Source organism: Chiloscyllium plagiosum, unplaced genomic scaffold (genome assembly GCF_037043375.1).
Source record: "Chiloscyllium plagiosum isolate Xiang-an unplaced genomic scaffold, Cpla_swu_hap1 HiC_scaffold_27, whole genome shotgun sequence".
NCBI lineage: Eukaryota > Metazoa > Chordata > Chondrichthyes > Orectolobiformes > Hemiscylliidae > Chiloscyllium > Chiloscyllium plagiosum.
Window position 1 is genome coordinate 5618421 of NW_028270165.1, and position 15629 is coordinate 5634049.

The window sequence follows — 15629 nt, forward strand, 5'->3', positions numbered from 1 at the left end:
GGCGAAATATATTAAATAGACAACGTCTTCATGCAGGGGGTGGTACATATATGAAATGAGCTGCCAGAATATATGGGTCAGGTGCTGTCAAATGGGACTGAATTAATTTAGGATATCAGGTCAGCATGGACAAGTTGGACCGAAGGGTCTGTTTCCATGCTGTACGTGTCTCTGACTACTGGTCCTCATGTAATTTTAAAATAGGGTCCAAGTAACTTTGAATAGTTCAATCTTATTGAGCTCACTTCCTGAAAAGTTTCAAATGAATCATCTGAGCGATACTGTTTAAACATGCTAAGTTGGACAAAGTATCCCATCAAGTTCAACACAAACCCAGAGTTGAAGAAGTCAGAAGTCAGAACACCAAGGGGACCAAACTGATCACAATATTCCAGGTACAACCTTATCAACGTCCTGTATAACTACAACATAACTTGCCAACATCTCTACTCAATTCCCTAATTGATGAAGGCCAGTGTGCTGAAACCTTTCTTCACTGCCTTGTGTACCAATGTAATCAGAGATATAGGACCTACTTTAAACTGATCCACAATCCAGCTACTGGGAGCCCAGAAGCAGAGTAGTGCTGCGTGAGTGTGCTAGGCACAAAACCCAGAGGTCGATGGGTAAAAACCATGTGATGCTATTGCCCAATGTCTCCGTAAGCTGCTTTCATTTACAATGGTGCTCTGTTCTGTATGTTGCCTTTGCATCTGCTTCCCAAAGCTTCTTCAGTGGAGGAGTGGCAGCTGGAGCCCAGGAGTTCAACGACCCGCCGGAACTTGAGGAAGGTCCAAGCTCCAAGAAGCGGGGGGTAAGGCTGGAGGCTGGATTTGCTCAAGGCTTGTATTTTTAACTCATTTAAATGGTACCTACTGTATGGGGCTATGGTTTACATTAAAACCGGAGGATCATATCAGAGTGTTTATATTTAGCAGCAGTTGTTGGTAAAATACACTCCTTGGAGGAGCACCCTCTATGATGCTGCATTTCTTGCTTTATGCCCTTCCCCCATTTCTTATCTCCCAGCTTGGTTTTATTTTTTTTGGTTAAATTTAATTTCACATTAATTAGACTGGGTATTGACTGTGTGCTATTAATTTGCTTCTTCGAATGTTGAAAGTCAAAATTAATGGTGTAATTTCACTTCTGATGTCAGAGTTTGACATTGAATGTGCAGATGTGAATACCAGTAAGTTGTGAAAATACATCAAGAACTTGTGGTTTTTAACAAAAAGAGCAGTTCACTGATATTCATGGCATTGTCTTATTTGGGAGTGATGATTCAAATCTGACCAACAAACCGTTTCATGCAGTCACCCAATTTAGTTAAAATTTTCATTAATTTAATTAAAGAAAAGAACTCTGGCAGGCTCAGATTTATGCAATCTATTTATAAGATTATGTCCATTGCTTGCAATATGGTCTCATCCACATTGGGGAAACTGGACGCCAACTCACGGAACGTTTCAGGGAACAGCTCTGGGACACTAAAACTAAACGACCGACGCCCTGTGGCTGAACGCTTTAACTCGCTCTCCCATTCCGCCAAGGACATGCAAGTCCTGGGCTGCCTCCACTGCCAAACTCTTGCTACCCGACGCATGTAAGAAAAACACCTCACCTTCTGACTTGGGACCCTCCAACCACATGGTATCAATGTAGATTTCATCAGTTTCCTCATTTCCTCTCCCCCACCTTGTCCCAGATCCAACCTTCCAATTCGTCACCAACCTCTTGACCTGTCATACCTGTCCACCTTGCTTCTCACCTATTTGCTCCACCCTCATATCTGACCTATTACCAATCCCTACCTCCATCTACCTATTGCATTCCCAGCTGCCATTCATCCAGCCCCACTTCCTTCCCATTTACCTCTCAGCCCCCTTGGGCCACCCTTTATTCCTGATGAAGAGCTTATGCTCTAAACCAAGACTGTTATGAAACAACATTCTCAACAAATAGGAAATAGTTCCCAAGTCAGATTTCATTCCCTCTTCTGTTTCCCAGTTCTTTCAGAAATAAGAAATATCTTTTTCTTCCACTAGAAAGTGATCTTCCACTTTGCGCTGTCTGAAGTGTGATGCCACATTATTACTTCAGCCACCTTTTAAGAATAGTTTCAACCTGTTTTTCTAACAATTGTGGAGGTGACCAAAAGCAAACATTTCACTCCTCCTCAATGCCCCATTTCTCCTCCTATGAGCCACTTTGTCATGTTGTCTATGTTACAAGCAGCCGAGTGCACTTGGTTTCTGAATTGAAATTTGGCCATTGAAGTGATCAGAAATAATATATATCGATGGATAGCTGTGTCTGCACTAACTGTAATTATCCACCAATACGATGTCGTTTGTTCCACCAAAACTGGAAACAATGATTTGTGATTATATTGCAGTCGCATGTAGAAAATCATCCCAGCGATCTTCACGTTGTTATAGTTTACTGTGGCCATACAGCATTGCGAGGCAGTTTGATGTGACTAAAACTTGGATGGAAAGAATGTAGATTGATGAGAAGGCAAAATGGCAGAGTCTCTGGCCACAATCGATCTGTCTGGCTTGATTATATGAGTGGCGGCTCTTCAAGAGCAACTTCCACTCCATCACTTCAACCAGCAAGAGGAGATAAGTGTGAACACAACATTCCAACTGTGACATATACGTATTGCTTCGATGTTATTGATCAAAATCCTGAAACTCGCTCCTGAACCTTTATTATAGACCACAACATATTTGTGAAGTAATTTAAGAGGTAGCTCACCACCACTTTTTCAAGGACGGTTTGGGAAGACTTGCTGGCAGAGCCAATGATATGCACATGATATTGGAAACAGTCTAATCGTATGGATAGATGATTGGCTAACCAATGATACAGGAGGGATAAGGGGCATGCTCAGGATCGCAACTTACAACTAGCAACGTTCCACAGGGATCAGTGCTGGGGCACAAAATTATTTACTATATTTATATGAATTACTTGGATAAGTAAAGTGAATGTACTATTGCCAAGACTGCAGTAGAGACAGTTGATTAGAATGCAGGTGGTAAGGATGACATGAACTCTTCATCCAAGTTCAGTGAGTAATCGGGAAGGCAAAAGGGAGATTGGCCTTTAAATGGAGTACAAAAGTAGGGAGGTTATAGTGAACCTCCGCCTGGAGGTTTTGATTGAAAGTGCAGTGAAGATTCAACCAGCTGACAGTGGATCTGAATCACATGTAGATCAGACCAGGTTTGGACAGCAGGAAACCAGATAAGTTTTTACAACAAACCACAACGATTTCATCATTTGACTCTTAATTCCAGATTTATATTGAATTCAGATTCCACCATCTGCCGTGGCAGGTTTTGAACCGAAGTCCCCTGAACATTACCTGGGTGAATGGTCTGGTGACAATAAAGTGGCCATCGCCTCCCCTGAACACATTGGCATATTGTGTTCAGAGGTAACAAAGGAGCAAGAGGTTTCAGCAGCTGCTAAGTTGTTGATATTACACAAGGGAACATCAGCACTCTCAGTAATGGCACATACTGAAGCCAGGGCCCTGTATCAGAGGTAAGGGCTCGGGATCCACAAGAAATAGGAACAGCAATACGCCATTCAGCCTCTTGAGCCTGCTCCTCCATTCAGTAGGATCGTGGCTGATCTGGCATTCCCCACATCCACTTTCCTGCCCTTTTCCTGTAACTGTTCACCCCCCGACTGATCACGAATCTATCGATCCGAGTTTTAAATGTGACAAGAAGGATGTCAACAGAGTTACTGGGGTTGAGGGAGGGGCGGGGAGTGCTCAGGTCGAACTTGGGGACTAAAACAATGGGTTCACACTTCACAATATTTAACTAAGGGAATGTTTATGGTTATCCAATGCTGGAAATTGGGCAGGCATTCAGATGAAATTATTGGTAAATTATGAATGACAGAGGAGTCGGGAGAGAAGTGGTGTTCAGGCACAGTTGGATATCATCAGTATAGATGCCAACACCAGCAGCTACGGTTAAATAAATAAGAACGGAAGACACTAAAAGCAGACCCTCCCAGAGGATACAGCGATGTTGGAGAGGGTCAGTACTGTCATTAACTCTGATCAAGGCTGTCCGCAGGTCGACGAGGGAATGTTCATCCCTATCACCGTTACAAAGGATGTCAAATATGACCTTGATAAGAACTGTTTCAGGGGTAGAAACCAGACTCGAGGGCTTCAAACACAGAATTCTGGAAAAGCTGGGAATGGCTTATTCAACAATGTTGCATCCAAACCAACACTTCCATTGGTGCGATAATTATAGAAGTGTTTTGGTTTTTATTTAGATGATTCTCAGCAATACTGAGTAAGAAGCAACAAAATTAACACAAGAAATATTGCAATTGCTACAATATGCCTGCTCCCAATAGGAGACCACCTGGTGTTCACTTAACTGTCTGCAAGGCGCAATATTGGAAAGGAATTATCCAGTTCATAGCTACAAGAGGGGAGACACAGACTGCTTGATACAAAGGGCGGGAGTAGGCCACTCGGCCCTACGAGCCTGCTGCAACATTCAATAAGATCATGGCTGATCTGAATACAACCTCAGCTCTACATTCCTCCACATCCCCGACAATCTGTCACCCACTTGGTTAGCAAGAACCTGTCTACCTCTGCCTTAAAGATTTTGAATTCACTGCCTTTTGAGGAAGACACACAACCATCAGAAAGAAAAAAATCATCCTCATTTTTGTCTTCTACTTTTAAAATATGACCCTCTATTTTCAGATATTAAGATAGGGATACAAGCTGCATTCAAATAATACCTGTGGTACAGATAACTATCTCAAAGTGCTTCACGTGAACATAATGAGAATTCCTTTAAAAATCACAAGAGTGGAGTACAGATTAGGACAGGTGACCAAAGACTTGGTCAAAGGGGCAGGTTTAGGGCAATCTTTTAAACAGGTTCAATTTCCCAAACATCTGAGGACTAAGACATAAAGAGCAAACACAAAATAGCAAAGGATGGGAAACAACAGTGTGGACATAATGTCACAGGATGAGTAATCCAGGGAACATGAGTTCAAATCCCACCACAGCAAGAGGTGAGATGTGAATAATTCAAATCATAAATGGGGAACACAAAATTAGTCTCAGGATGGTATCGATGGCACTGACGTCAATTGTCATAAAAGCCCATGTTCACCAATGTCCTTTCAGGAGGGAAACTGCCATGCTTACCTGGTGTGGCTGACATGTGACTCCAGACACACAGCAATGTGGTTGACTCTTAAATTGTTGCCCTCTGAATTGGCATAAGCAAGACACCTTGCACTGAAGGATGGATAACAAACATCAACCTTGTTAAAGTGTCAGGACAGAAATTGCTGGAGAAACGCAGCCAGTCTGGCAACACCGGTGGAGAGAGAGAGAAAGAAACAGAGTCAATATCCTGGCCTGAGTCCAGAAAGTTGTGAAGAAGGGTCACAGCACTTGAAATGCTAACTCTGCTTCTCTCTCCACTTGTGCTTCCAGTCCTATTGAGTTTCTCCAGCAATTGGTGCATTTTTGTGTTTCAGATCTCCAGCATTGCAGTTCTTCATTACACTGACTTAGGGAAGCTCAAATCCGATAAAAGAATAAAGCAGAAGGGCTGGAATTACTCAGCAAGTCTGGCAGCAGCTATTGAGATAAAAACAGTTAGTTCTTCGGGTTATTGAAGGATCTTATATCGGGGACAAACTTTTGGCAAGCTGCAAGAGTAAAAGGCACTGGTGTAACTTCAACATCTGGGAGAACTCTCTCAGCCATGGAGGTCAGACTGACTCAGCATTCTGGTCCTGCTCATTACCTGTTAACTTCTCCATTTGTTGTTCTTGTTATATTTCTACATGGTTGACACATTCCTATGTTTTAAAATGATATTCCAAACTGACAGGAATTTTCCATGTAAGTAATCATACATTAGATGGTTTGGAACGTGAATGTAACTTTTAAACAAAAAGTATTTATTCATGCATGGTGTGTGGGCATCGCTGGCAATGCTTGCATTTATACCATCCTTAACCACCCTGTGGTTGGTTGGAAAAGTGAATGAAGGTGTCTGAGAGTGTCTTGATTAGCACAGCAATCTCAAAGATGGGTGTGCTCAGGTAGAAGTACCCTCCACTCCCACAGCAAGTCTGCATTCACTTCAATTTCAGATGCCATCTCACACTCCCAGGACAAGGACAGCATGGGATTACAATCAGAATAAAGCTTCCTCTACTCTTAAATTGAAAGTGAAGCTACCTCAACACTGTCCCCAACAAACACTGTCAAGACAGAGAGAGCATTGGGTTAGATACAGAGTAAAACTCCCTCGACACTTCCCCATTCATTCAGTCCCTGGACAATGACAGCAAAGGGTTAAATAAACAGTACAGCTTCTTCCATTATGACTGACACTTTGTACGTTCTACACCAATCCTCAAGGATAATTCAGAACTGAGACTATTATCTGGTACTGAATTCACACACCCTAATGGGAATGACAGCAACAGAAAATCAGGTAAAACACACACAATGTACAACAAAACTAGACCGTTATTGGGATCTAAGATATTTAAATGAGAGGAGATATGATCCCTGCAATGATGTGAATGTGAGCTGAACAACTTTCTCACTTGAACAATATTCTCTGGGAATGCAATGTCCACCTCACTGCTGTCTATTCAATTCCTCTGCTCTCGTTCAGGGCTGAGTTGCGGCTGACCACATGGTGGCGTGGGCGTCAAGAGGTTCGACAATTAAGGTCAACTTGGATTGAGGGCATCCTGTGTCATGCCAGTGAGGTCGAGGGTCGCTGATTTACTCAACTTATAATCGGGGACAAGGGGATGTCAGGCTGGGCTTGTATCAATTTGCGTTTAGAAGAAACAGATGATCTGATGAAGCTGTATAACATCTGGAGAGGACTTAATGTAAATGTAATGTCCACTCATTTCTAGCCAGAGACTAGCCTCTCATTTAAGATAGGAGAGTTTTGTTTTTCTCTCAAGTGTTCCCAAGTCTTTGAAATTCACTTCTTCAGAGAGCAGCATGTGGTGGTTAGCACTGCTGCCTCACGGCATCAGTGATCTGAGTTTGAACCCACCCTCGGGCCGACTCTTTGTGAGGAGTTTGCACATTCTCCACTTGTGTCTGCGTTGGTTTCCTCTGGTGCTCTGGCCTCCTACCACAGTCCAAAGGATGTGCAGGTGAGTGTAGATTGACCATGGGAGATGCAGGGTTACAGAGATAGAGTAACGAACTGGTTTTGGGTGGGACGGTCAGTCAATGTTGACTCGATGGGCTGAATGGCCTACTTGCACGCAATTGACCTATATCAATCAACAGTATACTCTTGCTTTATGGTTATCGGCATCAAATTACATTCGTGGTTTTGGTTATTTCATCTCTTACGTCATCATATTCAACCAACTGCAGCATCTCGAAACTTGCTTAATTACAATATCCAATATCAGCAGAGTACTTTTTCTTTTTGTCACGACCATTATCTTGAAATCTGACGTGTGACCTCTTCATTGCTGTCAAAGTTCCTTATTTGTCCCTACATTGTCATGGTTTTACTTTGTCGAATGACTTCCTGGCTTTTGCAGTTAAGACCCTATATTCTGCCCTCGTCAACACTTTCCCTTCCAATTCTGTACTAAAGATTTCATGAAAAACCTCAGAGTGTGGTGAGACTGTGGAACTCACTCCCACAGTGAATAGTTGGGGTGAAAGACGTTACAACGAAGGCTAAGCAACCAAATACAAATGAATGTCACTCTCACCTGATTCACAACACAGTGAAATTAAAACATGCAATGTCCCTCAATTTCTCAACTGTTCCTAACCAGACTGGATGAAGAACAGATCTTGCACATCAACATTATAATTTAAACAAAAACCAACAATTATAAATACGGCAACTTTTCTAGTCCAAAGTTAAGTAGATAATCAAATTAATAGCAATGAATTAAACCCTTTGATCAAGTCCCCCATCATCTCAGAAATAGAAATTTCAGCGGCAAATTAAGAAATAATTTTTTAAAAAAACTTACCAATTCAAACAAACAGTTTCCAACAATGCATTGCCAAGGCTTTGTGCAATACTTGGACTATGAGTTTTTCACAGACACGTAACTGTAAATCCAATTTAAAAGTCACTGCTGAATGTGACTCATTCCCAGAAAGAGCCAACAATTCTTTAACTTGACAGTAGAATCTCGAGAGAACAGCTCCTGGGCTCAACAAGCAGCAACGCCCAATGGAAGCAAAGTTGGCGGCGGGGCAGGGAGGGGCAAGGGCATAAAATAAAAAAGCCCACTGACTCTCCCACTGCACAAACACACTGTCAGAATGCACAGGGGCTCAGTCCTGGGAGTGACACACAGCAGTTTCATCAAGTGGGCCACACTTGATGAACAGATCTTGCACACCAGGATTATAATTTAAACAAGAACAAACAATTATGAATACCGCAAATTTACTAGGGCAAAGTTAAACAAGATAATCCAGTTAATAGCAATGATTTAAGCCTTATGATCAAGTCCTCCACCATCCCATAGACACAAAATTAAGGGGTAAATTAAGGAAGAGAATTTTTAAAATTATCAATTGAAGCAATCAATTCCCAACAATGGATTGCCAAACCGTTGGGCAATTCTTCGATGATGAGTTGTTCACAGGCACATAACTGTAAATTTAATTTCAAAGTCACTGCTGAATGTGAATGGACACCCTGAAGTATTCAGCTACTTCTTACAGACTGGGGCTCGTTCCCAGATAGAGCCAATAATTCTTTAACTGGACAGAAAACACTAGAGAGAACAGCTCCTGGTCTCAACGAGCAGCAGTGCCCACTGGAAGCAAAGTTGCGGGGGTGGGGAACACGACGGCATAAAACAAAAAAATCCGACCGACTCTCCCGCTATAAGCACTGTCAGAATGGGCAGGGGTTCATTCCTGGCAGTAACCCACAGCAGTTTCACCAGCAGAATCAGATTGTTGGGAGCACTGGTGTGCCCGCTGGTGCTTCTGCAAGGTTCAGAATGATGAGAACCTCCGCCTGCACTCGGGCAGGTGAACGGCCTCTCCCCGGTATGGACCCGAAGGTGGGATGCCTGGTTAAAGCCCTTCCCGCACTTGAGGCAGGAGAACGGGCTCTCCCCGGTGTGGACCCGCTGGTGCCTCAGCAGGGCAGAGGTATCGTTGAAGGCCTTCCCGCAATTGGAGCAGCTGAAGGGCTTCTCCAATATGTGGACCCGGCCGTGGGTCAGCAGGACGGAGGAATAGCTGAAGGCCTTCCCGCATTCGGGGCAGGAGAATGGCCTCTCGCTAGTGTGACCCGCTGGTCTCTCTGCAGGACAGAGGAAATGCTGAAGGTCTTCCCGCACTCAGGGCAGCTGAAGGGTCTCTCCCTAATGTGGACCCGCTGATGGCTCATCTGGCGGGTGGAATTGCTGAAGCCCTTTCCGCACTCAGAGCAGGAGAACAGTCTCTCCCCGGTGTGACTGCGCCCATGAGTCTCCAGGTCAGATGGGAAACGGAAGCCTTTCCCACAGTCGCCACACTTCCACGGTTTCTCCACGGGACGGGATTCCTTAGGTTTCTCCATGACCGAAGCTTCACCTGCACACAAACGCGTGTACAGCACCTCTCTGCCGTGAATTCCTCTTCCCAGTCTGTATAACATTTACTGCCTCCACAATCAAAGTGCTGCAACAGTAGTGTCTCTCTTCCAGTCTCACTGATGCTGAAAACGTACTGAAACAGGAACTAAAACGCTTGGTTCCTTCTCACAGAATCATGGTCGAAAATTGTTATAGTCCCGATGGATTCAGTGACTGTCAGACATTGACGTGAAATTGAGGACAGCAAATGCTGGAGAGTCAGAGTCAAAGTGCAATGCTGGAAAATCACAACAGATCAGGCAGCATCCGAGGAGCAGTCGAGTCAATGTTTCAGGCAAAGCCCTTCAGCTATTGATATTGAAACTTCCGTCTTCAGATCTTCAAATAATCTGTAAAAAGAGATTACAAAAATCATCACTGTCAGTCCAGGTTAGAAATTCCAAACAAGCAATTCTACTTTCTGCAGAACATTCTTTTCTTTTTCCACAAAATTGAAAGCACCATCCCACCCCCTCTCACCCCTCTATTCTCACTCCGCTCAAACTACTTCTCCCCATGGTACTGATTCAGGATCTTACAGAGACCGAAAAGTGAAAACATCAAGACAGACACCTCTGAATTTTGGATACCTCCACCTGAAAGTTAGTATCTTTCACGATATGTAGGAGTGAGTAAGTCTGATTTTGGGAAGCAAAAAAAGTACCAATTCAGGATGAACCTTCAATGCAGCTTCTTGAGAAACAACCAGACACGGATTGGTTAACATCTGGGGAGGTGGAGGAAATGAGATATCAAGGCATTGGCACCGACACCAGACAGAAACAGAACATACAGGCATGGCAAACATTACGGGCAAGCCAGAGTCATTGAGATACACAGCACAAAAACAGGTCCTTCAGTCCAACTCATCCGTGCCGACCAGATAGCCTAAATTAATCTCGTCTCATTTACCAGCACTTGGCCCATATCCCTCTGAACTCTTCCTATTCATATATCCATCCAGACGCCTTTTAAATGTTATAATTGGACCTACATCCACTACTTCCTCCGGCAGATCATGCCTTACACTTGCCTCTCTCACCCCAAACATACTACCCTCCTCTTCTGGACTTCTCCCATCCCTGGGAAATGACTTTGTCTATTTAACCTATCCATGCCTCGCATGACTCTATAAACGTCTTTAAGGTCACCCCTCAGCCTCTGGTATACCGGGGAAAACAGCTCAAGTAATGCACTGCGTGTACTTTTAGCTTCACACTCGCTGAACCTCCCTCCCGTGTAAAACATTGTTTCCCTCCCCAACACTGTCCATGGGAAAAGCCAAGAGTGCTGAGACTCTGGAGTTGGGGAAATGCCACGTAGAATTCCTACAATGTGGAAACACGCCATTCAGCCAAACAAGTCCACACAGACCATCCAAAGTGTAACCCATGCATACAATTTCCCCTATCCCATTAGACTACACTACACTACACTTACTGCACACTCTGGGCCCATTTAGTATGGTCACTTCTCCCGAAACCGCACATCGTTAGACTTTGGGAGGAAACCAGGGCAGCCGGAGGAAACCCACGCAGACACGGCAGGGAGAATGTACAAACTCCACACAGACAGTCGCCCCAATGCTGGAATCGAACGCTGGTGCTTGGTACGGGAAGGCAGCAGTGCTCTCCACTGATCCATCGTGCTACTTACGTGTGCAAAAGGAGGTGGGGCCTGGGAACTTTGTCAATTGTACCACACAGTGGATTGTTGAGTAAGGTTAAATCTCACGGGATCCAGGGAGAGTTAACCAACTGGGTACAAAATTTCGAAGCGCGTTGTTGTAGATGCTGGAATCCTTCCTGAAAACAACAAATGCTGAAGATCACAGTGGGTCAGGCAGCGCTGTGCCACTCTATGACCGGATAGTGTGGATGTGGAGATGATGTTTCCACTAGGAGAAGGGTTGAGGATGCCAAGTCATTGAGGGCATTTAAGACAGAGATAGGTTCTTGATTAGTAAGGGGTCAAGGGTTATGAGGAGAGGGCAGCAGAATGGGATGGAGAAATATATCAGCCATGATCGACTGGTGGAGTAGACTCGATGGGCCAAATGGCCTCATCCTGCTCCTGTGTATTATGGTCTTAAAGCGGAGCAGTAGTCTTAAGAGGTTCTCACAAACTATTTCAGAATCCTGAAGAGGAGTTGTTGGACTGGAAACCTTAACTCTGCATTTTCTCCATCTATGCTTCCAGTCCTGCTGAGTTTTTCCAGTGTTGTCAGTTTTTGTTGTCATTTCCTGGAGGCTCAGAATATTTTATTGCTCCAGAAGGTGTAAAAGGGGGTCCACAAGTCCACACTGACGCGTAATCCACCCATACCCCTACATTTACCCCTTGACCTAACACTACGGGCAATTTAGCATGGCCAATTCACCTGACTTGCACATCTTTGGACTGTGGGAGGAAACCCACGCAGATACCGGGAGAACGTGCAAACGCCACACAGTCAGTCGCCTGAGGCGGAGAATTGAACCCAGGTCTCAAGCGCTGTGAGGCAGCAGTGCTAACCACTGTGCCACCGTGCCGCCTACAATCGAGTAGAGCTGAGAACAGACAACATTTTACTCTGTGGGAACAGGGGGACCAGAGGACAGAGAAATCAGGACCTGAAATCGAGCTGACACCAGACTACCATGTTATCAGTGCTTTGACAATGGTACTTCTGTGCGGGGCAGGTTGAATTATGAATTGAATAGTAACTTCCTCAAGGAGACTGTGCAGGAAGGTCCGGCCCTGTCTCTGTGGCGCAACTGGTCAGCGCGTTCGGCTATTAACCGGGAGGTTGTTGGTTCGAAACCACCCCGAGATGGTGCGTTTGTTGTTCTCGCTCCAACCGCTTTCTTGGCTGCAAAGATGCGCGTTTTTAATGGTGTCAGGAAAATGTTTCCCAAACGGAAATCTTTTCCACTGAGGAAGCACAAAGGGGTTTCTGAATTGATTGAATTTCTAACGTAAAGGACTGCGGATGCTTACAGTCCGAGACAGAAAGCGAAACTGCTGGAGCAACTCAGTACCTGGATGAGGAAAAAAAAGTTCTGAAATGTTGTCTCTGATTCTCTTCCTACAGATGCTGCCTGACCTGCTGAGTTGCTCCTGCAATTTCTGGTTTTGTTTTTAACTGAACGTCCATTTCAGCTTTCGGGATGAAACACCCAGACCCGCCAATTGCAGATATTTAACCCTTTCGAAACCTGTGAAGTGATTGGATTCAAACAAACTCTGCAATGATTCACTCTTTCTCAGCTCCACAGGCAGACAGACCTGGGAAATGAAGCTGTCAGTGTGGTTCTGTATTGGTGGGCCGAGTGGTGAATGCGATGAAATCCATTGCGGGTTCCCCACGCAGGTGTGAACCCTGCCGACTACAGTTGAGAACTGTCGTCAAAAAGAAAGGGAGATTGCTCTACGTTTTTCTTAAAGATGCAAATCAGTGGAGGGGTTGAAATATTTCAATCACATTGGGACTGGTCGGGAATCGGCAACCCGCTGCCTGTCAGGGTGGAACAAGCAGATACCCGCAGAGCTGCTTTTGAGGATATGAGCCAAGTGTTTGGAAATGAGACGAGAACAGTGAGGGGCGTGAAGTCGTGGTCGAAATGAGGCAGGCACCTGAGGACAAAGGTGTTTCATTTGCCAGTGAAAGATACTGCTTCAGAAATTTGGTACAATGGAAGGGAAGCAGTGACGGTGATTATCTTTGGCTGTTCACCTTGGGAATGTTCCCATTGCTTCGCATGTCCGTATAACGTCAGAACTCTGCAGCATGGCGGCGTCAGGTCCGCACAGGGCCGGGGCGCAATGGATGACGCATCTGACTCCACCTACATGTTTGAAATGCAGCTCACAGCTTCTTCACACACCCCAATTAATCTTTCTCATTGTCCTGAAGCCGGCATACGGTTTGAATTCCTGATCTGCAGGAACGAGAATCTTTTCACTGTCTCGCGTCAGTAAGTGTCCCTGAGAACATCAAAGTCACGTCACAGCGCTGTCAGAGGAGGGGAAGCTGAAAGAGCCCCACACGCTGCTCACGGGCACATTTCACTTTCCCCAACTCACCGCCCCAACCACTGCGGCTCCTGGGAGTGGAAAGGGAACAAACACCAAAACCCAGTCTCAGCTTTGTAAATCTTCAGGAAATAAGAAAACTGATTATCCCTTCCAATCTTCCATCCTGGCCTGACAGCGTTGATTTTAAATGGCTGTCCAGTTAGTGCCGATTCGTTTTGGCTGAAAAAATCTTCCTTATCTCATCCCAGCATTTCTTGCCACAGAGAACTGTGCGGCAGAGTCCATGTATATATTTCCTTGTATGGTATTTTGTAAATAACATTCGTTCGCGGGTTGTTTGTATTTAAGGTTCACTAGCCGTTGTTTAATGCTGAGAGAGTTGAGTTGTCTGGACACCATTTCACAGATGTCTTTAATGTAAAGTAATGTGGCTAGGGTTTCTGCAGACCTTGTGTCTGCTAGTGTCAGTTTGTTGATGTGAAATCGTCACAAAGGGTTTATTGGGTAGGCAAAAGTGAGGACTGCAGATGTTGGAAACCAAAGCTTGATCAGAGTGGTGTTGGAAAAGCACAGCAGGTCAGACAGCTTCCGAGGAGCAGGAAAACCGACGTTTCGGGCAAAAGCCCTTCATCAGGAATAGAGGCAGGACGCTTCCAGGGATTACGAGATAAATTGGGGGGTGGGTGCTGGGCCGAAGGTAGCAAAGAGTACAATAGGTGAATGGGGGTGGGGATGGAGGTGACAGGTCAGAGAGGAGGGTGGAGCGGACAGTTGAGAAGGGAGATTGGCAGGGAGGACAGGTCATGAGGGCAGCGCTGAGCTGGAAGGTTGGAACTGAGGTAAGGTGGGGGGAGGGGAAATGAGGAAACTGGTGAAGTCCACATTGATGTCCTGGGGTTGAATTTATCCGAGGTGAAAAATGGGGCGTTCTTCCTACAGGCATCGGGTGGGGAGTGAGCGGCGATGGAGGAGGCCCAGGACCTGCATGTTCTCGGCAGCGTGGGAGGGGGAGTTGAAATGTTGGGCCAGAGGGTGATGGGGTTGATTGCTGCGGGTGTCCTGGAGATGTTCCCTCAAGCGCTGTGACGTGACTCTGCGAGGAGTCTCCAGCCTCCCCAATGTAGAGGAGACCGCATCGGGAGCAATGGATACAAGCAATGACATTGGTGGAAGCCTTCTCACGATCGTGGCCCATGTTCGATTTCCGGGCAGGGAAGCAATATACTATAGGGCTGTGAGGGCGCGCTGCCGTCTCCCTGGTGGTCTAGTGGTTAGGGTTCGGCGCTTTCACCGCTGCGGCCCGGGTTCGACTCCCGGTCAGGGAAGTGGTTCTCAGTGGCTCTTTTGCCTACCCATTCTCCTTAAATGCGCTGTGCAGTTCCTTATTGGTCTTCGTCGTTACTGGCTACTGCAGTGTGTTGTGTCTCGTTGAAATAGTGTCCTGATTCAGGCTTGTTTGTATGTGTAGGGATCATTGCTTCTGTAGCTAAGAACTTGGTTCGTGTGTGTTGTTTTCCTGTAGACGCTGTTTTGAATTTACCATTGACTGTTCGCTCTACTGTGACATCTCGAAATGGCACTTTGTTGTTGTTCTCCTCTTTTGTGAATTTTATGCCAGTAAGGATATTGTTGATGGTGTTGTAGGTTTCCTCTAATTTACTTCATTTTTTGATGACAAAAGTGTCATCACTGTGGCGGACAACAAAGTTTGAGTTGGATCGTTGGAAGGGCTGTTAGTTTGAGACTCTGCATTATTGCTTCTGCTAGGAATCCTGATACTGGTGTTTTCATGGGTGTTTCGTTGATTTGTTTGTAGGGCTTGTTACTGAATACGAAGTGGGTGGTTAAGGCACAGTTCCACGAGGTGGATAGTGCTATCTTTGCTGATGAAGTTGGTGCTGTGTTTATGTCTTTGGTTCTTCGAGTAGTGTTCCAGTTTT

The 15629-nt window shown here is 45.2% G+C and overlaps 1 non-coding gene across 1 annotated transcript; it reads left to right on the forward strand.

The window, feature by feature from the left end:
- The first annotated feature begins 14942 nt into the window (after nt 1-14942).
- On the forward strand, nt 14943-15014 carry trnae-uuc (transfer RNA glutamic acid (anticodon UUC)). The gene has a single exon. It is a non-coding gene; the product is annotated as a tRNA-Glu (tRNA).
- Nucleotides 15015-15629: the final 615 nt, after the last annotated feature.